At 45.7% G+C, this 16,517-nt stretch overlaps 1 pseudogene; it reads right to left on the reverse strand.

Moving 5' to 3' along the window:
* Positions 1-270: 270 nt before the first annotated feature.
* On the reverse strand, positions 271-4,248 carry LOC124702812 (annotated as a pseudogene).
* Between the last annotated feature and the right edge of the window lie 12,269 nt (positions 4,249-16,517).

A 16,517-nucleotide genomic window follows, 5' to 3' on the forward strand; every position in this document is an offset into this window, starting at 1 on the left:
TTTTTAACGATGTACAAACTGCAATATAATAGTAAAGATATGGTGGGAGGACAAATCGGTTCAATAAAAAGTTAAACGGAAATTTTGCTCGTATAGATAATCAGAATCGGTGTCTTCATTTCTCGTGCATATCAAACATTCATGCTAGCTCATACATTCGGGATTAAGGCATATTCTGAGGATAGCACATCGCATGTTGCCAGACATCGTGAATCATGTTCTCCACATTTTATTATCATCATCTCAAAAATACGTGGATGGTCACTTTAATGGCACTTAACCGATAGATAGTAAATATGATAATGATGATAGGCCACATACATCCAGAGTTTCATGTGACATTACATAGAACATATTTGTAGGTGCTAGATCAAACCAAGACCTGAAGCAGCTCTAGTACCTATAAGGCAAGAAAGCACCGCAAGCAAATAACAATTAATCAACCAGCTACCAGGGGATAACTCAATAACCCAACCACCTTCTTTTTCTAACCTGCCTCCCTTTTTGGCTTGGAAATACTGTCGGAGCAGGCCCACACTTTTGCGGCAGCCAATCTTTTTTATCCAAACGGGTCTTGAAGCTAATATTGATTTCATACTGAGCCCCCAATATACGCAGCCGTTTTAACCAGAAGAACTTCTTGGCCAATTCATGTGTCTCCGCCTTTTTTTCCACGAAACATTTCTTCACATGCATTGAGAATTGCTCCCTGGATTTCTTATCAATATGAGGTGATCGCAACACGGTGTACAAAGATCGCGATTCAGGCAACCCAACCTTGCGCATGTAAGGCTCAAGCCCACTCAGATTGTCCTTTTGGCTATTGAAAGATTTCATCACGATGCGTATCTTGGCAGGCAAGCTTTCAGACTGCATCCTCTTTGGGTACACATCTTCCTTGGTCTCCTCAATAGGCTTGCCAACCTACATCAATTAACGAACCTGGTACTATTAGTTAGAAGAAAAGTAGTATACACGGATTTTCTTCTCAACAATTAATCCGGTAGACTTTTGTCTAATATTATTTCCTTCAGTAAGATATATATATATATAGTTTTGCAATCTACTACCGAAACTCATGGAAAAGAATCTGGAAAATTTGTACACATCATTGTAATGTCCAGCATAGCCTACGGTGTGGTGACCACAGCTAGGGTTTGTGGTGAAGGGAATTAGGATCGAGGAAAAACTTCAAGAGGAGGAAGAAGAAGAGACAGGAAAAAGACTGAAATTCAATTCCTTCATAAGTTCATAGGTCGTTCCAACATTGGACTCACTGGCCATTACATGTATATCCACTCACACTCAGCACACAGACCGCCAGCCCAGGCCCAAGGCCCAACTAAACACGACTCCAGCGATACTGAAACACTACAGTTGACTGAACCTGTCGAAAGCAGGTACAAATTCAGAGATACACCAACCCTGTTACAATAATTCTAGTATTACTCTACCTATCTTTCAAAATGTAAGTTTAGACACAACCTATGTAGGAGTAATGGCTAAGAGAAATTTCAGAGAGCGATAATTCTTAAACATTGTTACAATATTCTTGTTTATGTTTACTCATGTTTAAACTTCAAATTTTAAACATAGAGCAAATTTAGAGATAATAATTAACAGAAGTTTTGTAACTTTTTTTTATAATGGATTGCATTAAGATTGCACCATAGGCCTCATCTCACCAAATATTTCTCCAACATGTTACCCTAATTGACCGTGTAAAACTAAGTTAAGCAAAGCACCGACATTTTAAGTTTGAGTGGCCTTGTTTTGTTGTCACTCTAAGTGTATATATGGCAGGAGCTGTGTTGTTAAACTGTTTCCAAAAATGAAAGTCATTGTCATGTGCTAATGGCATGCGCTATAATAGGTTACAAATCTCAAACAAAAAAAAAAAGATCTACATGGAGGCTGGAAAATGTTTAATGAATTAAACAGATAGTCAAAAGGATATATGAAAAATGGACAGAGGCTTCATACCAAAGGTGAAGAAACATTAACAGAGGTTTCAACAGATTAAAGCAGTTTTATTCTAGTTCAAAATCGACATGAACTAACAAATGAAAGAATTCCTTCAGATTGGATTCTCTATTTGTAGGTCCCGATCATGCCCTAGCAAAGCAAAGCTGCATGAGAATTAAGCCACATTCCAGCAAGCAGGGAGACTGAAACCTAGCGTGAGCCAGCTTCATTAATATGTATAGCCATGCCTAGCGATGACGAATCTAATACAATCCTGTAGTCCGGTCCAGCATTCTGGAAGCGTCTACGGTAGCAGCTTGCAGGCCCGTGCTGGGCCAAATCGACGAGACATTGGGGCAACGCATTGGCAGACAGAGAAGGCCCAGCACGAGGCAGCCCAAAACACCCCACCAGGAACCGGCAGTAGGGTTTCCATTCCACGCCCCTTCCCTGCGCACGTCCAGGGAGTGAAGAGGACTCGTCTCGGATCGGCAATGGCGATGCTCCGGTACGCCGCTGGCCTTGCGCTCCGCCGGTCCGCGCCTCCACCTGATGCCGCGGCCTCGCACTTCTTCGGCAGCGCTGGATGCCGCAGCCCCGCCGCTGGACTCGCGCTCCTCCGGCCGCCGGCGCCTCCACCTGCTGCTGCGGTGGCGGCGGCGCCCTCTCGCTTCTTTAGCAGCGCCAGCCCGACTAGATCCAGCAGCACTAAATCCGTTGTATGTGCTCTCGCCTCGAATCAGTTCGTTCATTACCCCCACCAAGGTACTTCGTATTAGCCAGCTGAAATCAAATGCTGGACTGGACTACGTATCATATACGAAGTATTAGAATCAGCGTAGATTTCAGACTTTCAGTTCAGAGCCTAGGCTAGGCATCCTGCTCGCAAGAATGTGGCTTAATTCTAAGGCAGCATTGCGTTGCTACAAACATGATTAGGGCCTACAAATAGAGAATCCAATCTAAATGAGTGCATTCATTTGTTCGTTCATGTTGATTTTGAACCAAGAAGAAAACTTCTGTGATATGTTTGAAAGCATGGTTTAACCTCTGTGAATGTTTCCTCGCCTTTGTATTAAGCCTCTGTCCTTTTTTCCTATATCCTTTTGAGCCTCTTTGTTCAATTCGTTAAACATTTCCAGCCTCCTCGTAGATTCTTTTTTTGTTGAGATTAGTATATAACCTATATCACATGGCCCGTTAGCACATGGCAATGAATTTCATTTTGGAAACAGTTTAAACAACTCAGCTCCTGTCTTATGATATACTTAGAAGAAGAGGAAAACAAGAACTTAAAAAGTAGGTGCTTTGCTTAGCTGAAATTAACACGGTCAACTAATGTAACATGTTGGAGAATGTAGGCCTTTTGTTCTCATTCCACTAATAAGACTCGGAACTACAGCTAAAAAACGAGAAAAATGCACAATATTCACAAGGATTGAACAAATCAGATAGTAAACAGATGAGATAAATGCCAAATAAGAAAGAAAAAACTTTCAATCGGGCTAACCCTTAACCTTGGCACAGCGTTAACAGTAACAGGCTTGGCTGAATTAAAAACACCACTACGCTATGCATTTGAAAGGCCTGAAGATGCTAGCAGACACCTATAGTGCTTTACATCTAACACGCTCACAACCCCAAAAGAGAAGTACATTTACTTATCAGCAGCTATAAATAACGATTAGAAGGATTCATGTTCTATTCAGTACAGTCAACGAACATTTAGCCATCCGGCGTATGATGCCAGAATATCAGGTAAGGCATGGCGAGGCTTACCGACCAGATAATGGGGATACCTGATAGTATATATTATCTAACAATCTCACCAAGAAACTCCAGCCTATGCAGCAATTGACCAGAGGGCAAATCATTCGACATGAACAATGACGAGATCAAAACCATCACGACCCCAAACAAGATTGCACCTAGGGTTCCAACTATCCCGCGGGATGAACCGGATCGCGGAGGCCCCTCTCCCCTCCCTCACTAATCTAGCGCCACAATAACCCAGCCGCTAGATCGCGCGAACACCCCGAAACCCTGGTCGCACACGCGCAGATCTGGGATCGGAAGGGGGCGTGCTCGGGGCTATAGAATATACCTCCTTGTTGGTGGCGAGGGCCCTGCGGCTGATGGAGCCGGCGGCGGCGCGGGAGGTCAGGCGGTGGGCGGCGTGGCGCAGCATTTTTTGTTTCTTCCTTTCCCTCGGGGATGGGTGCGTGCGGGCTGTGGATGTGTGGGTGATGAATGAATTGGGGTTTCCTGCGAGCAGTGGGGTGCGGACGTGCGGTGGGGTGGGTGGAGAATGGAGGCGCTGTTGCCTTTCTGGGATGGGCTGTTTCCGCTGGAATCAATCCAGCGCCTCTGCAATTGGGCTGCGTTTGATGGTCATATTGATCTGCTCCGTTCCTAAAAAAAGGTTTTTTTTTGAGAACTCAGCACTTTATTGATCAAATAACATCAAGACACAGTTTGTCGCGGATGCACTCCGGGACAGAAACGCTAAAGAAACTAGAACCAAACGACTCTGCTCGACGAGCTATAGTATGTGCTGAATTATTACACAAACGGCTAACATGACGAAAAATCACAGACGTGAAGGAGTGAGCGAGAAATTTGATATCCTCGATCACTACACCAACCAGCGATCTGTCCCTCTCCGGGGCCTTAATCCGCTGGATAACTGCAAGACAGTCGGATGCCAAGACGATCCTGTTCCGGCCTTCATCACGAGCAAGGGAGACTGCACATCCGATGGCGTGTGCTTCGGCTACTTCGGGCGTCATGGTTTCATCAAGTAACCGGCGTGGGCGCCGAAATTCACCTCCGTGGTTCCTAACCACAACGCCGACCCCGTCCGAGACGAAGCCGAGAACAATGCTGCATCCACGTTAATAACAATCGTACCTTCCGGTGGCGGAGACCATGATGGGGTTGGGGTAGTGGCCTCACGACTATGGGTGGTACGGTGTTTGAGGAGATGCGACTGGATCATATCAACATAGGCAAGTATCCGCTCGGCCAAGCTGTGAGGATGCTTGATAGGTTCACCATGTCGCACTCCGTTCCTGGCATTCCAGATATGCCAAACCGTCACAGCAAGGATAATCACAGCATGATCGTTCGCGCGATCCAAGAAATCAAAAACCCAGGTTTTGGTGGTGGTGAAAAGGCTCCGCTGCAGCTTCAGCTGAGTTCTAGCTTTGACCTTTGACCACACCTCCTGAGTATAGTGGCAGAAGAGCAGGGTATGCTCCACAGTTTCCTCCCTTCCACAGAAGAAACACGCACCGGTGGCAGGCACGCGCCGTCGCAAGAGTTGATGGCCGCTAGGTAGGCAATCATGCGCAAAGCGCCAGACAGTAATTTTCATCTTGCCCGGTGCCTTTGACTTCCACAATTTCTTCCATAGCGAGGATTCAGCAGTCAAGTCAGATGGCAAACCCCTCTCGGCCGACTCCTCCTTCGAATGAAGCGTTGCGTCCTTGCCAACGGATAGGCCGAGTCGGATCGTGTATATGCCGAGACGAGCATAAGGCCGGGACGGAAATCGTCTCCTCCATGGCGACTCACGAGAGCTGCCAGGATCCTCGCAGCCGTCGTGTCATCGAAGAAATCCCTTACCACTTCCTCATCCCATGTGCAGGCATCTTCATCCAACAACAGATCCACAGTCGCGTTAGGCGGCAGTGGATTTAAGGTAGTAACCTGATCCGGGGAGACATCCGGGATCCAATTGTCATGCAAGATCTTTGTGTTCTTCCCATTACCAATGCCCCATCGAACTCCGGCCTGCACCAAATCTTTCCCAAACAGAATACTGCGCCAAGTATAAGAAGAAGAACGTGGCTTAGTGGCATTCCAGAAATCTGTATCCGGGAAGTAGCGCCCCTTAAGTACACGGGCACATAGAGAGTCAGGTTCAGTTAGGAGGCGCCATGCCTGCCTTCCTAACATTGCCTGATTGAACAGCACCAAGTCACGGAACCCCATTCCTCCAAGGGCTTTAGGCGCGGATAACCAGTCCCATGATTTCATGTGCATCTTCTTATGTCCATCCTCTATACCCCACCGAAATTTGCAATCGCCTGTCCGATCGACGTGCAAGTCCCCACAGGCACTTGAAAGCAACTCATAGTATAGGTGGATATTGCTTGGATGACTGCTTTGATCAGCGTTTCCTTGCCTGAGCGAGACAAGGGCCTATCTGAATAGGTATTCATACGCTTCCATGATCTATCAGATAGGAACCTGAACGTGCCAGAAGGACATCTGCCTACATCCGTTGGCAACCCAAGATAGGATTCCTGGAGAGCTTCATTGCGAACTCCCAGCAGATCCATTACGCCATTTTTAACCGCAGCTTCACAATGGTTGCCAAAGAAGATTGTGGACTTGTCCAAGTTGATTTTCTGCCCGGAACCATCACAGAATCGAGTAAGAGTGGACTGCAGGGCTTGTACACTCTGCTGATCACTCCGAGCAAAAAATATGCTGTCGTCCGCAAAGAGGAGGTGGGAAATCGCAGGACCCTGACGACCATTACGGATGCCTTGCAACCGTCCCTCCAATTCCTGTTGCCGAAGGAGACAGGATAGGCCCTCTGTGCATAAAAGGAACAAGTAGGGACTGATGGGATCCCCTTGCCTTATGCCCCTGCTGGGTATCACCGAATTTGTGAGATCGCCATTTACTTTAACAGCATATCGAACAGTAGTAACACACCTCATCACCGACTGAATCCAGGCAGGCGCGAAACCAAGCTTCACAAGGCAGTCGTGTAGGTAGCTCCACTCCACCCTATCATACGCTTTCATCATATCAATTTTCAGCGCAAAGAACGGCTTCTTCGCCTGTTGCTTCCTGATAGTATGGAGACATTCATATGCAATCAAAGCATTGTCCGTGATCAATCTGCCAGGTACAAAAGCACTCTGGTTTTCAGAGATAATAATAGGGAGAATCAACTTCAGACGATTGGCCAATACTTTAGATGCAATTTTGTACAGCACGTTGCACAGGCTAATAGGGCGAAAATTCTTCAGCTTGTCAGGGTTAGATACCTTTGGGATGAGGACAATGACTGAGTCACAGAAACCCTCCGGTATAGCCTCCCCTTCCAGGAAACCTCTCACAGCGTTGCACACATCTTGCTCCAGTAAGTTCCAGTGGGTTTGATAGAAGAGGGCCGGGAATCCGTCCGGACCGGGAGCCTTAGTAGGACCCATCTGAAACAAAGCTGTTTTGATCTCTTCATTGGTATACGGTTTGCATAAACTAACATTCATATCATCAGTAACCTTACCATCCATAGAATCAATGATCGACTCCGTAGAGTCACGTGGTTCAGATGAAAAGAGATTGCCATAGAAGTTCTCCACCTGGACCTTGATCTCCGCGGTATCAGTACAGCGAGAACCATCCTCTCGAACCAGCGCTTTGATTTTATTCGTGCGCCTCCTGGCCGAGGCTCTCACATGAAAAAACGAGGTGTTACGATCACCCTCCTTGAGCCAGTCAACTCGGGATCTCTGCTTTGCCATCACCTCCTCTCTCTCAAACAGCTCGCAAAGCTCGCGCTCCACAGCACTTGCCTCTTCCGAGTTCACATTCCAGGGCGCCAAACGCAAATATTTCAAACGTCTCTCCAGTTTGCGAATTTTCCGGCCCACTGAACCGAAAGTATCCTTGCTCCACTGGCCCAGTGAGGTCGCCACCCGGTGGAGTGTGGCCCAAGTGGACCGAAGTGAAGAAGGCCCCTGTGATCCATCTTTCCAGGCCTGCTCCAGCACCTGCATGTAATCCGGCGAACGCAACCATGCCGCTTCGAATTTGAAGCCCATCTGCACCGGAACAGGTTCAGGGTCGTCGCTGAAGCTCTTCAAATTGATGCACACCGCATAATGGTCAGAGGTGGTGGTAATGACATTCTCCACCATGCAGTCATCAAACATCTGCGTGAAAGAACCATTAGCTACTGCCCGGTCTAGCCGGACCCTTACATTACGATCATTGCTTTGCTTGTTCGTCCACGTGAACATGGGGCCCGAGAACCCCATGTCAGAAAGGGCACAATCATCCAGACACTCCTGGAATAATCGGATTTGCGTTTCTGAACGATCATTAGAGCCATAATGCTCATCTTGACTAAGGACCTCATTGAAGTCGCCACAGCAGATCCAAGGACCAGACCACTGTGTACTCATTTGCCGCATCAGATCAAAGAACTCATGCCGCCTCTCCCTGCGAGGTTCACCATAGACAAAGGTTGCACGCCATTGAACTCCTGTTTCCGCCGATACGACCACATCGATGCAATTAGAATTGCTACCCTTCAGCTCAACAGACAACGGCTGCTTCCAAAACAAAACCAGGCCACCACTTTGGCCCTCACTGCTCACAGCAAGACTTCCAGTGTAACCAAGGGACCACATAAATTTTTGGGCCCTCCTATCCTTCATCTTCGTCTCCGACAGAAAAAGGATCATGGGTCGGTATTTCTTGACAAGCCACCGGAGCTCGCCCACCGTCGAGTCCGACCCAAGGCCTCGACAGTTCCAAACGAGGAGACTCATTGCGTGCCGCGGGGCTGATCCACAGCCGCCGCGAGATCCGCCGATCGATCAGGTACAACACCACTGTCACTTTTTTGTTTCTTGTTTGAGTCCCCACTACGCTCTTCCGTCTCCACCACAGGCGAAGCCAGCAGGCCAACCTCATCCTTCTGCTGGGCCACAATCGCGGGCGAGTTCATGATCGCGAGGGCAGTAGACGTTTTAGGCACATAGATTTGCTTACTCTTTCTCCCACCGGGGTGCTTACCACCAGTATCATCCTGCCCCTTGGCAGGCACCGTGGCCTTCCTCGCGCGTGCTTTACGAGGTTTGACGGGGGACGAAACTTCTCCGTCCTTCTTAGCAGAAGCCGACGGCTGATTACTAGACCCTTGGCCCGAAAGGGAGCCATGGCCAGATGAGGATCTCTGATCCTTCTTCCACTGCTCTGGAACACACACACGCTCACTGCACCATGGCAGCTTGCCTTCCTCGTCCCGACTTGCGGGAGTTGGGCAAACCAAGGAGGAGTGCCCAATTAGTCCACAGGAGAAACAGTACATAGGTGGCTTCTCATATCTGACATCAAAATACACCGTTTTCTTCAGGCTAGCAGATTCCACTGCCAAACACCGCATGAGAGGCTCTGAAATATCAACATTTATCCGAACACGCAGATACTCTCCCCATGCTCTACCCTTCTCGTCGACCTCTACCTGCACCACCTCGCCGATGTTGCTAGCAAGTGGGGTGCCCCTCTCTTTATTCATGAGAGGAAACGGCAGGCCATAGATCCGCACCCACATCAGGAGCCGATCAAAGATCACATCAGTAGGCTGAATACGTGGATCAAACTCCTTTAGGAGGATGGCATTCTTCCCCAGCAGCCACGGCGATCCATTGATCACCCTGCGCATATCAGCCTCTGACTCAAACTCTGCGAGGAACAGATTCGGCCCCATGGATCTCACACACATACCTTTGGGATTACCCCATGCTGCTTTAAGGACTGATTTGATTGTATCAACATGGAGAGTATTGGGCGCCATAACCTTCCCCAAGAGTGCCCACTCCGGGCCGATGAAGATATCCTGGCTAGAATCATCCAGGACAAACACCTTCGCCTCCTTGGCCGTGAGCTTGAGTCTGTCCATCATCGCCGCGACGCCGTCACTCGCGTCCGTCTCTGGCCCCGACGCCCCACCGCTCACCGCCTCCACAGGGTTCTTCTGCGCGGTAGCACGATCCAGATCGGATCTAGCCCCCGCCACCACACCGCCGTCCGCCGCCGCTGCCCTCTTGTCCGCCATAGCAGCCCTACCTCAGGCCGATCCAATCGCCGCCAAGGGTGGGTAGCAAAACTAGGTTTGCCCCGTTATCACCCCGAACGGGAGAGAAGAGCCGGCACCGAGAGGAGGTCCGCAACAGGGAGGAGAAGCAGCCACCACGATCGCCAGAAACACAGATGCGCCGTCGAGATTGATCTCGGGAGCACCAAAGCCAGCCTCGAAACCCTAGGTTCGCCTTATCGCCAGAGCGGTAGGAAAACCCTAGAGAAACAGGCACATAGATAGGGTGCTTGTTTATGCTTCTTTCCCTTCCCCCCAATTGGTACCCAGGGATGTGGTGTTTGGAAAATTTGCAACCATTGGTGGTGTTAAGGAGTCTTGGACTGCACCTGTATATATTCTTTCAGCTGATTTTGCAGAGGCTTTACCTGCTGATGAAGATCCCATGCCCCTGGATGGTAACCCTCATCCTTTTCCTGGTGAATTGGTGCCTAATCGGAATTTATTTGTGAACCCTCGGTACTACGAAATTGGATGGGATGAAGTGCGGCATTTCCACGATAATGAACAAGCACAAGACCATGACAATCAGCCTGAGCAGGTGGATGGTTTGCAGCAACAGGAGCAAGAGCAAGAGTCCATGGTGGTCAACTTGTCTGATTCTTCTGGATCTTCAGTCAACATGTTTGCTATGGACATACCTCGGCGACGACAGCGGGGTAACTTTAATATCCAGATTATGCATTGTGAACTTTCTTTTGCTTTCATTGGGCTCGAGTTGCCACTGTGATGCAATGGGATAGGCGAGGGGCAAGGTTACGCCGATAATGTTGTCCAAAGTTATTGCTTGCTCCTTTGAAAGGATCTTTGTTTGCTTTCCTTGGTAAATCTGTTTGGGGCAAGAGTAAGATGGGTGGGATCCGTAGTGTAACACTGCGGGGAGATGAGCGACGAGGAAGTAGGTGATCGTTGTAGAGATGGTACGGACGGTGGATGTGACTGTCTCCTTTTCCACACCTAAGAAGAGGAGGGTTAGGAAGGTGGCTACTCCGGTGGTACAATTGTACGAGAGGAGGTTCACTAGAAGGCTGTCTCAAGATGGAAGGATATAGACCTCGGCTGTGTTGACTTGCTCATCCAACCATCAAGAAGAAAAGTAGAGCAAAGCTACTTGTTGGTTAACAGTTCATCAGAGAAGCCTACTGAGGTGCAACATAAGGAGGAAGAGGGAAGTACAGGTCATGCAGAGCATCAGATACCAGTCACTCCTCTACATGTCATGCAGAGAGTGGGGACTGCTTTGGGCATATCACCTGCTAAGTTGACTAGGGAACAGCTTGAAGCTGATCCAAAGGAAGCTAAGTCCAAGGAGGGTTCTAATGATAAGTAAATCTGCTTGGTTGATCGAGAGGGTTGCTTGCTCCTCTTCTTTTGGCTTGTAAGGGTGGTCGGGAAGCATGCTTGGTGTCGGCTTTTGGAGTTTCTTTGGTGTGAATTCTGCGTATGCGGGGTGTGTGTCGGGTGTCTTATCCTCATTATGATGGTCTGTTGCTTCGGACTATATTTTTATGTCCTGGTTTGTGGGCACCGATATTATATGTCGGTGTGAGACCTTCCCTTTATTATTTTGTGTGTCATGAGTCGTTTATCTATAAGGAAATGGCGTGTCATGTGCTTGGAATGTGCGTGGTATTAATGCTGAGGGCGACAAAGAGAGGTCAGGTCCAAAATTGATGAGAGTGAATGTGATATTATTTGTCTGCAAGAAACTAAGTGTGAATCATTTGACTGGAAACTTATTCGTAAATTTTGTCCCAAGAGGTTTGATTCATTTGCTTACTCGCCATCAGTAGGGGCCTCTGGGGGGATTTTGGTGGTCTGGAATTCTTCAGTTTTCCAAGGGGTGTTGCAGCAAACTGAAAGATTTGGGTTGATAATTAATTTCACCTCTAAACATAACAATGCAAGTTGGACTTTGGTGTGTGTTTATGGTCCTTGTCATGGCATTGAAAGAGACAATTTTGTTTCTTGGTTATATAACTTGCAAATACCTGGATGGGCCAATTGGCTGCTTTTGGGTGACTTCAACTTTGTCAGATCTCATGAGAATAGGAATAAACCAGGAGGGGATGTCAATGATATGTTCTTATTTAATGAGATTATTGGACATTTGGGGTTACTGGAATTGCCACTCAAAGGAAGAGCTTACACTTGGTCTAACATGCAAAAAGATCCATTGCTTGAGCAGCTTGATTGGTTTTTCACCAGCATGAACTGGATAACAGACTTCCCAAACACAATGGTGTTACCTCTGGCAAAGATTGGTTCTGATCATGTGCCTTGTGTCATCAATATTGATACTAATATCCCTAGAGCAAAAATTTTCAGGTTTGATAATTATTGGGTAGATATGCCTGGCTTTAAAGAGTGTGTGACTAAATCTTGGGAAAAGGGTTCTAGTAAGAGTTATAGTACTGCTATCATTGCTGATAAATTTAAGCAATTAAGGTTTGAGCTTTAAAAATGGCATCTTAGTTTGGCAAGATTAAAGGGTTTAATAAAAAGCTGCAATGAAGTCATCTTGGTTCTGGATACCTTGGAAGAGCAAAGACCCTTGTTTAGGGTGGAGTTTAATTTCAGAACTATTGTTAAGTTGCACCTAGCTGAATTGTTATTGGCTGAGTGTAATTATTGGAGGAAAAGGTGTACCATTAGATGGATTCAGACAAGGGGAGGATAATACAAAATTTTTCCATGCTATGGCTACTCGAGAGATTTAGGAGAAACTCTATTGCATTGCTTAGAGATGTGGATGGTAATGATATTACCGATCACCAATTAATGGCAGCTATGCTCTTGAAGGAATATAAGGATAGGATGGGTTGTTCCGAGCCTATTCATATGCAATTTGATCTGTCCAGAATTATGCAAAGGGTTGATGGGCTTGATGATCTTACTAGGCCTTTTGAAAGTAAGGAGATGGATGAGGTGATAAAAGAGATGCCTGTGGATAGAGCTCCTGGGCCTGATGGGTTTAATGGACTCTTTGTTAAGAAATGTTGGTCTATCATAAAGCATGATTTTTATCAATTGGCTGCTGATTTTCACAGTGAGACTATTCGGCTCAAGAATATAAATGGATCTTATATAACTCTAGTGCCTAAAAAGCAAAGTCCGAGTTCATGTGAATGATTTTCGGCCAATATCTCCGACTAATGTGTGTGTCAAATTTTTAACAAAATTGGTCTGCTAACGGGCTCCAAGGGAAAATTTTATCCTGTATTCACAAAAATCGGTATGGTTTCTTGAGAGGTAGGACCATACAAGATTGTTTAGCTTGGGCTTTTGAGTACTGTTTCTTTGCCGACAATCAAAAAAGCCAATTATTATACTTAAATTGGACTTTGCTAAGGCTTTTGATACTATAGAGCATGAGGCAATTTTGCAAGTTATGAGACAAAAGGGGTTTAACAATAAGTGGATTCATTGGGCAAGGATTATACTTGTCTCATCGGCACTTCATCTATTTTGCTGAATGGTATTCCTGGGAAGCAGTTTGAATGTAAGAGAGGAGTGAGACAAGGAGACCCAATTTCTCCTCTTTTTTATCTTTTTGGGTCAGATTTATTGCAATCTGCAGTGAATGATATGGTGGTCCAGGGGACTCTGTCAATGCCAATTGTTACAAATGAAGTGGATTTTCCAATAATCCAATATGCTGATGATACATTGCTGATCATGCCAGCTGATAAATTGCAGTTATTAGCACTCAAAGAAACTCTCAGGAAATTCTCACTATCTACTGGTTTGAAGATTAATTTTGAGAAATCTCAAATGGTTCCCATTAGTGTTGAGAATGATTTATTGAAGGAGTTGGCAGCTGATTTTGGTTGTCAGATAGGTCAGATGCCATTTACCTATCTTGGATTACCCTTGGGGACTACAAGGCCAACAATTGCTGAACTTTCCCCTCTAGTGTGTAGGCTTGAAAGGAAACTTACCTCAAGCTCTAGTTTCTTGTCTCAAGGTGCCGGATTACGACTCATCAATTTAGCTCTGTCCTCTATGCCACTACATTTCTTATGCACCTTGCAGTTGCCACCGGGACTTACAAATCAACTTGCGAGAATCCTTAGACGGTGTTTGTGGAGAGATAAAGATGGGGTACCGAAACGGTCTCTAGTCTGCTTGGGAGATGGTTTGTAAACCAAAGAAAAAGGGGGACTAGGGATAGTTAATTTTCGAAGCGAGAATGCAGCCTCTGTTGATCAAGTTCTTGGATAAGTTTTATAACAAAAGGGATATTCCTTGGATCCAATTAATTTGGAATGCCCACTATCAAGGGAAATTGCCTCATGAGGAAAACATGGTTGGATCTTTTTGGTGGAAAGATGTTACGAGACAAGTTGACAATTTTAGAGGGGTGGCATTAGTGACACATGGTCTGGGAGATACTATTTCTTTCTGGAACGATAACTGGGATGTTGCACAATCTGCACTACCAATGAGTGTTAGGTTCCCAAGATTGCATTCCTATGCATTACAAAAAGGCATTTCGGTTTCGATTTGTTTATCGGTTGGAGAATTTGCACTCTTTGTTTTATTTGCCAATGTCTCGGCCGACTTACCAAGAGTTACAATCCCTGGAGATAATTATGCGGGAAAATCCTTTGTTGCAACGAAGGATGAGTGGACATATTGTTGGGGTAAAAGTTATTCTGCGAAAAGGTTTTATGCTCATATACATTCACATATTCGGGTACCTAATGTGTATCGGTGGTTGTGGAAATCTTGTTGTATAATGAAAACCAAGGTATTTGCTTGGCTCGCTGTCGTCGGATAGACCGAATACTAGGGACCTGTTACAAAGGAGGAACCGGCATGTTACGATGACACACATTGTGAGCTCTGTTTGTTGAGAGCATATGAAGATAGAGTGCATTTATTCTTTGAGCTGCAATTTCGGTATCCGGATCTGGTCATATCTGCAGATTGATTGGCAGCCTTTGGGAGATATTCAGTCCATAGTACACCATGCAAAGAGGAGTTTTCGGCATCCTTTCTTTATGGAAGTGCTTATTATCGCATGTTGGAATATATGGCTTATCAGAAATGCCAAGATTTTTCGGCAAGAGAGAAGCTCATTCACTAAGTGGAAGGGCCAGTTTATCCATGACATGACTTTGCTACAATACAGAATCAAGGCCAAGTACAAAGACAATCTTTTGAGTTGGATTAGGTCTCTGCCTTAGTGTCCTCTTCCTGTCTTGTTGTATATTATGCTCTTCTTTCTTTTCCTTAGTTAGTTGTACATAGATCTTGGACTTTTTTGTTCTCTCTTATTATTTAATAAAAGAAAATGCTGTGGGGCTTTTTGCCTCACAGTCCTGGGTCAAAAAAAAAAAAAAAAAAAAACAGGCACATACGGAATCGTCCCTAAAAAAAAAAAAAAAAAAAAAAGGTTGGGAACCATAAAATTTGGCAAACGCTTGCCATCAGCTGGCTACAGCCAGTTATGCTAAAAAAAATCTCTAATATAGTAAAAAAATCTCGAATGTAATTTTTTTATATGTAGCATTTTTTTAAATGGGCCTAACGGTTATTTGAAGGTTTCGATATTTGTCGTTTCTAATTTTAGAATACGTGTTGCTGAACAATAATCTGTTTGCTGCCATGCCAAGCAGTCCAGCCATACGATTGCTGCAGATTTGCGCGTCCCTGCTCTTAGTATATGTACCTTTCGTGCACCGTGGTTTTCCCCTGATTCGTACCTTCTGTTATGCAGGTGGTGGTGATATCGCTTGTGGAATTCCCTCAGTGGCGCCGGAAGGCCACCGATTTCTTCTCTTCATCCAGTACGTGCTGCAGTAACCCTCTCCTCGTTCGTTGCTGTTCTCATGCCTACTTATCTAGAACTGGCATGGCATATATATTGGGTGAAGCTGTGTTTGTGTGCACTGCTGGATTACTAAAAGAAGTGTTGTTTCGTGGCAGAGAACCATATTTGTGTTCTATTTATTTATATGTGAATTCCCCTTTCGATTCTGAATGCTGGCTGTGGATGTTTCGGGGGTGCAGGCTTCAAGCTGAAGCAGGCAGGATAGTCTACAGGGGGATAACATAGCTGATGTCGCTTGGAAGGTTGGGTCAGTGGTGAAGAGCCGTTGGGCTATCTTCCAGGATGCTAGGCATCGACCGCCGCCACCAGGCGATACCATGCAGGAACGCTTCATCTATGATGCTGCCAACACGGGTGTGATTCTGAGGAAGGGTATTTCAGAAACAAAGGAGAAGGTTGCAGTGGGGAATGTCAAAGTTGAATAGGTATATGAGCCTTGGGGCAAATTTTGCTTCCAGTTTTTCTTTCTTCACTTGTAGCTTAACTTGCTCCGCCATGAATACATAATTTATACTTTTATTATAGTTTTTATTTGCTTAACTTGTTCCTTCGTTTTTCCAAGTAGAATTTTGTTTGGTGGATTATATCTTGAGTATTTTGCTGATGTAGATGACATGTTAAGTGAGCTTGCATGCTTGTATTATGATTGGATAAGTTGTTTTGATGCATGTTTAGTCCTCTTATAAGTATCCATAGTGTTATCCTTTATTTGTTTGTCTTAAAATCACTTTTTATGAGGTTTGCTTAAAATTTCAGAGAAGGATGGACAACCACACATATGGAGAAATCTTTGAGAGAGAAGCACCT

Source organism: Lolium rigidum, chromosome 3 (assembly GCF_022539505.1).
Source record: "Lolium rigidum isolate FL_2022 chromosome 3, APGP_CSIRO_Lrig_0.1, whole genome shotgun sequence".
Taxonomy (NCBI): domain Eukaryota; kingdom Viridiplantae; phylum Streptophyta; class Magnoliopsida; order Poales; family Poaceae; genus Lolium; species Lolium rigidum.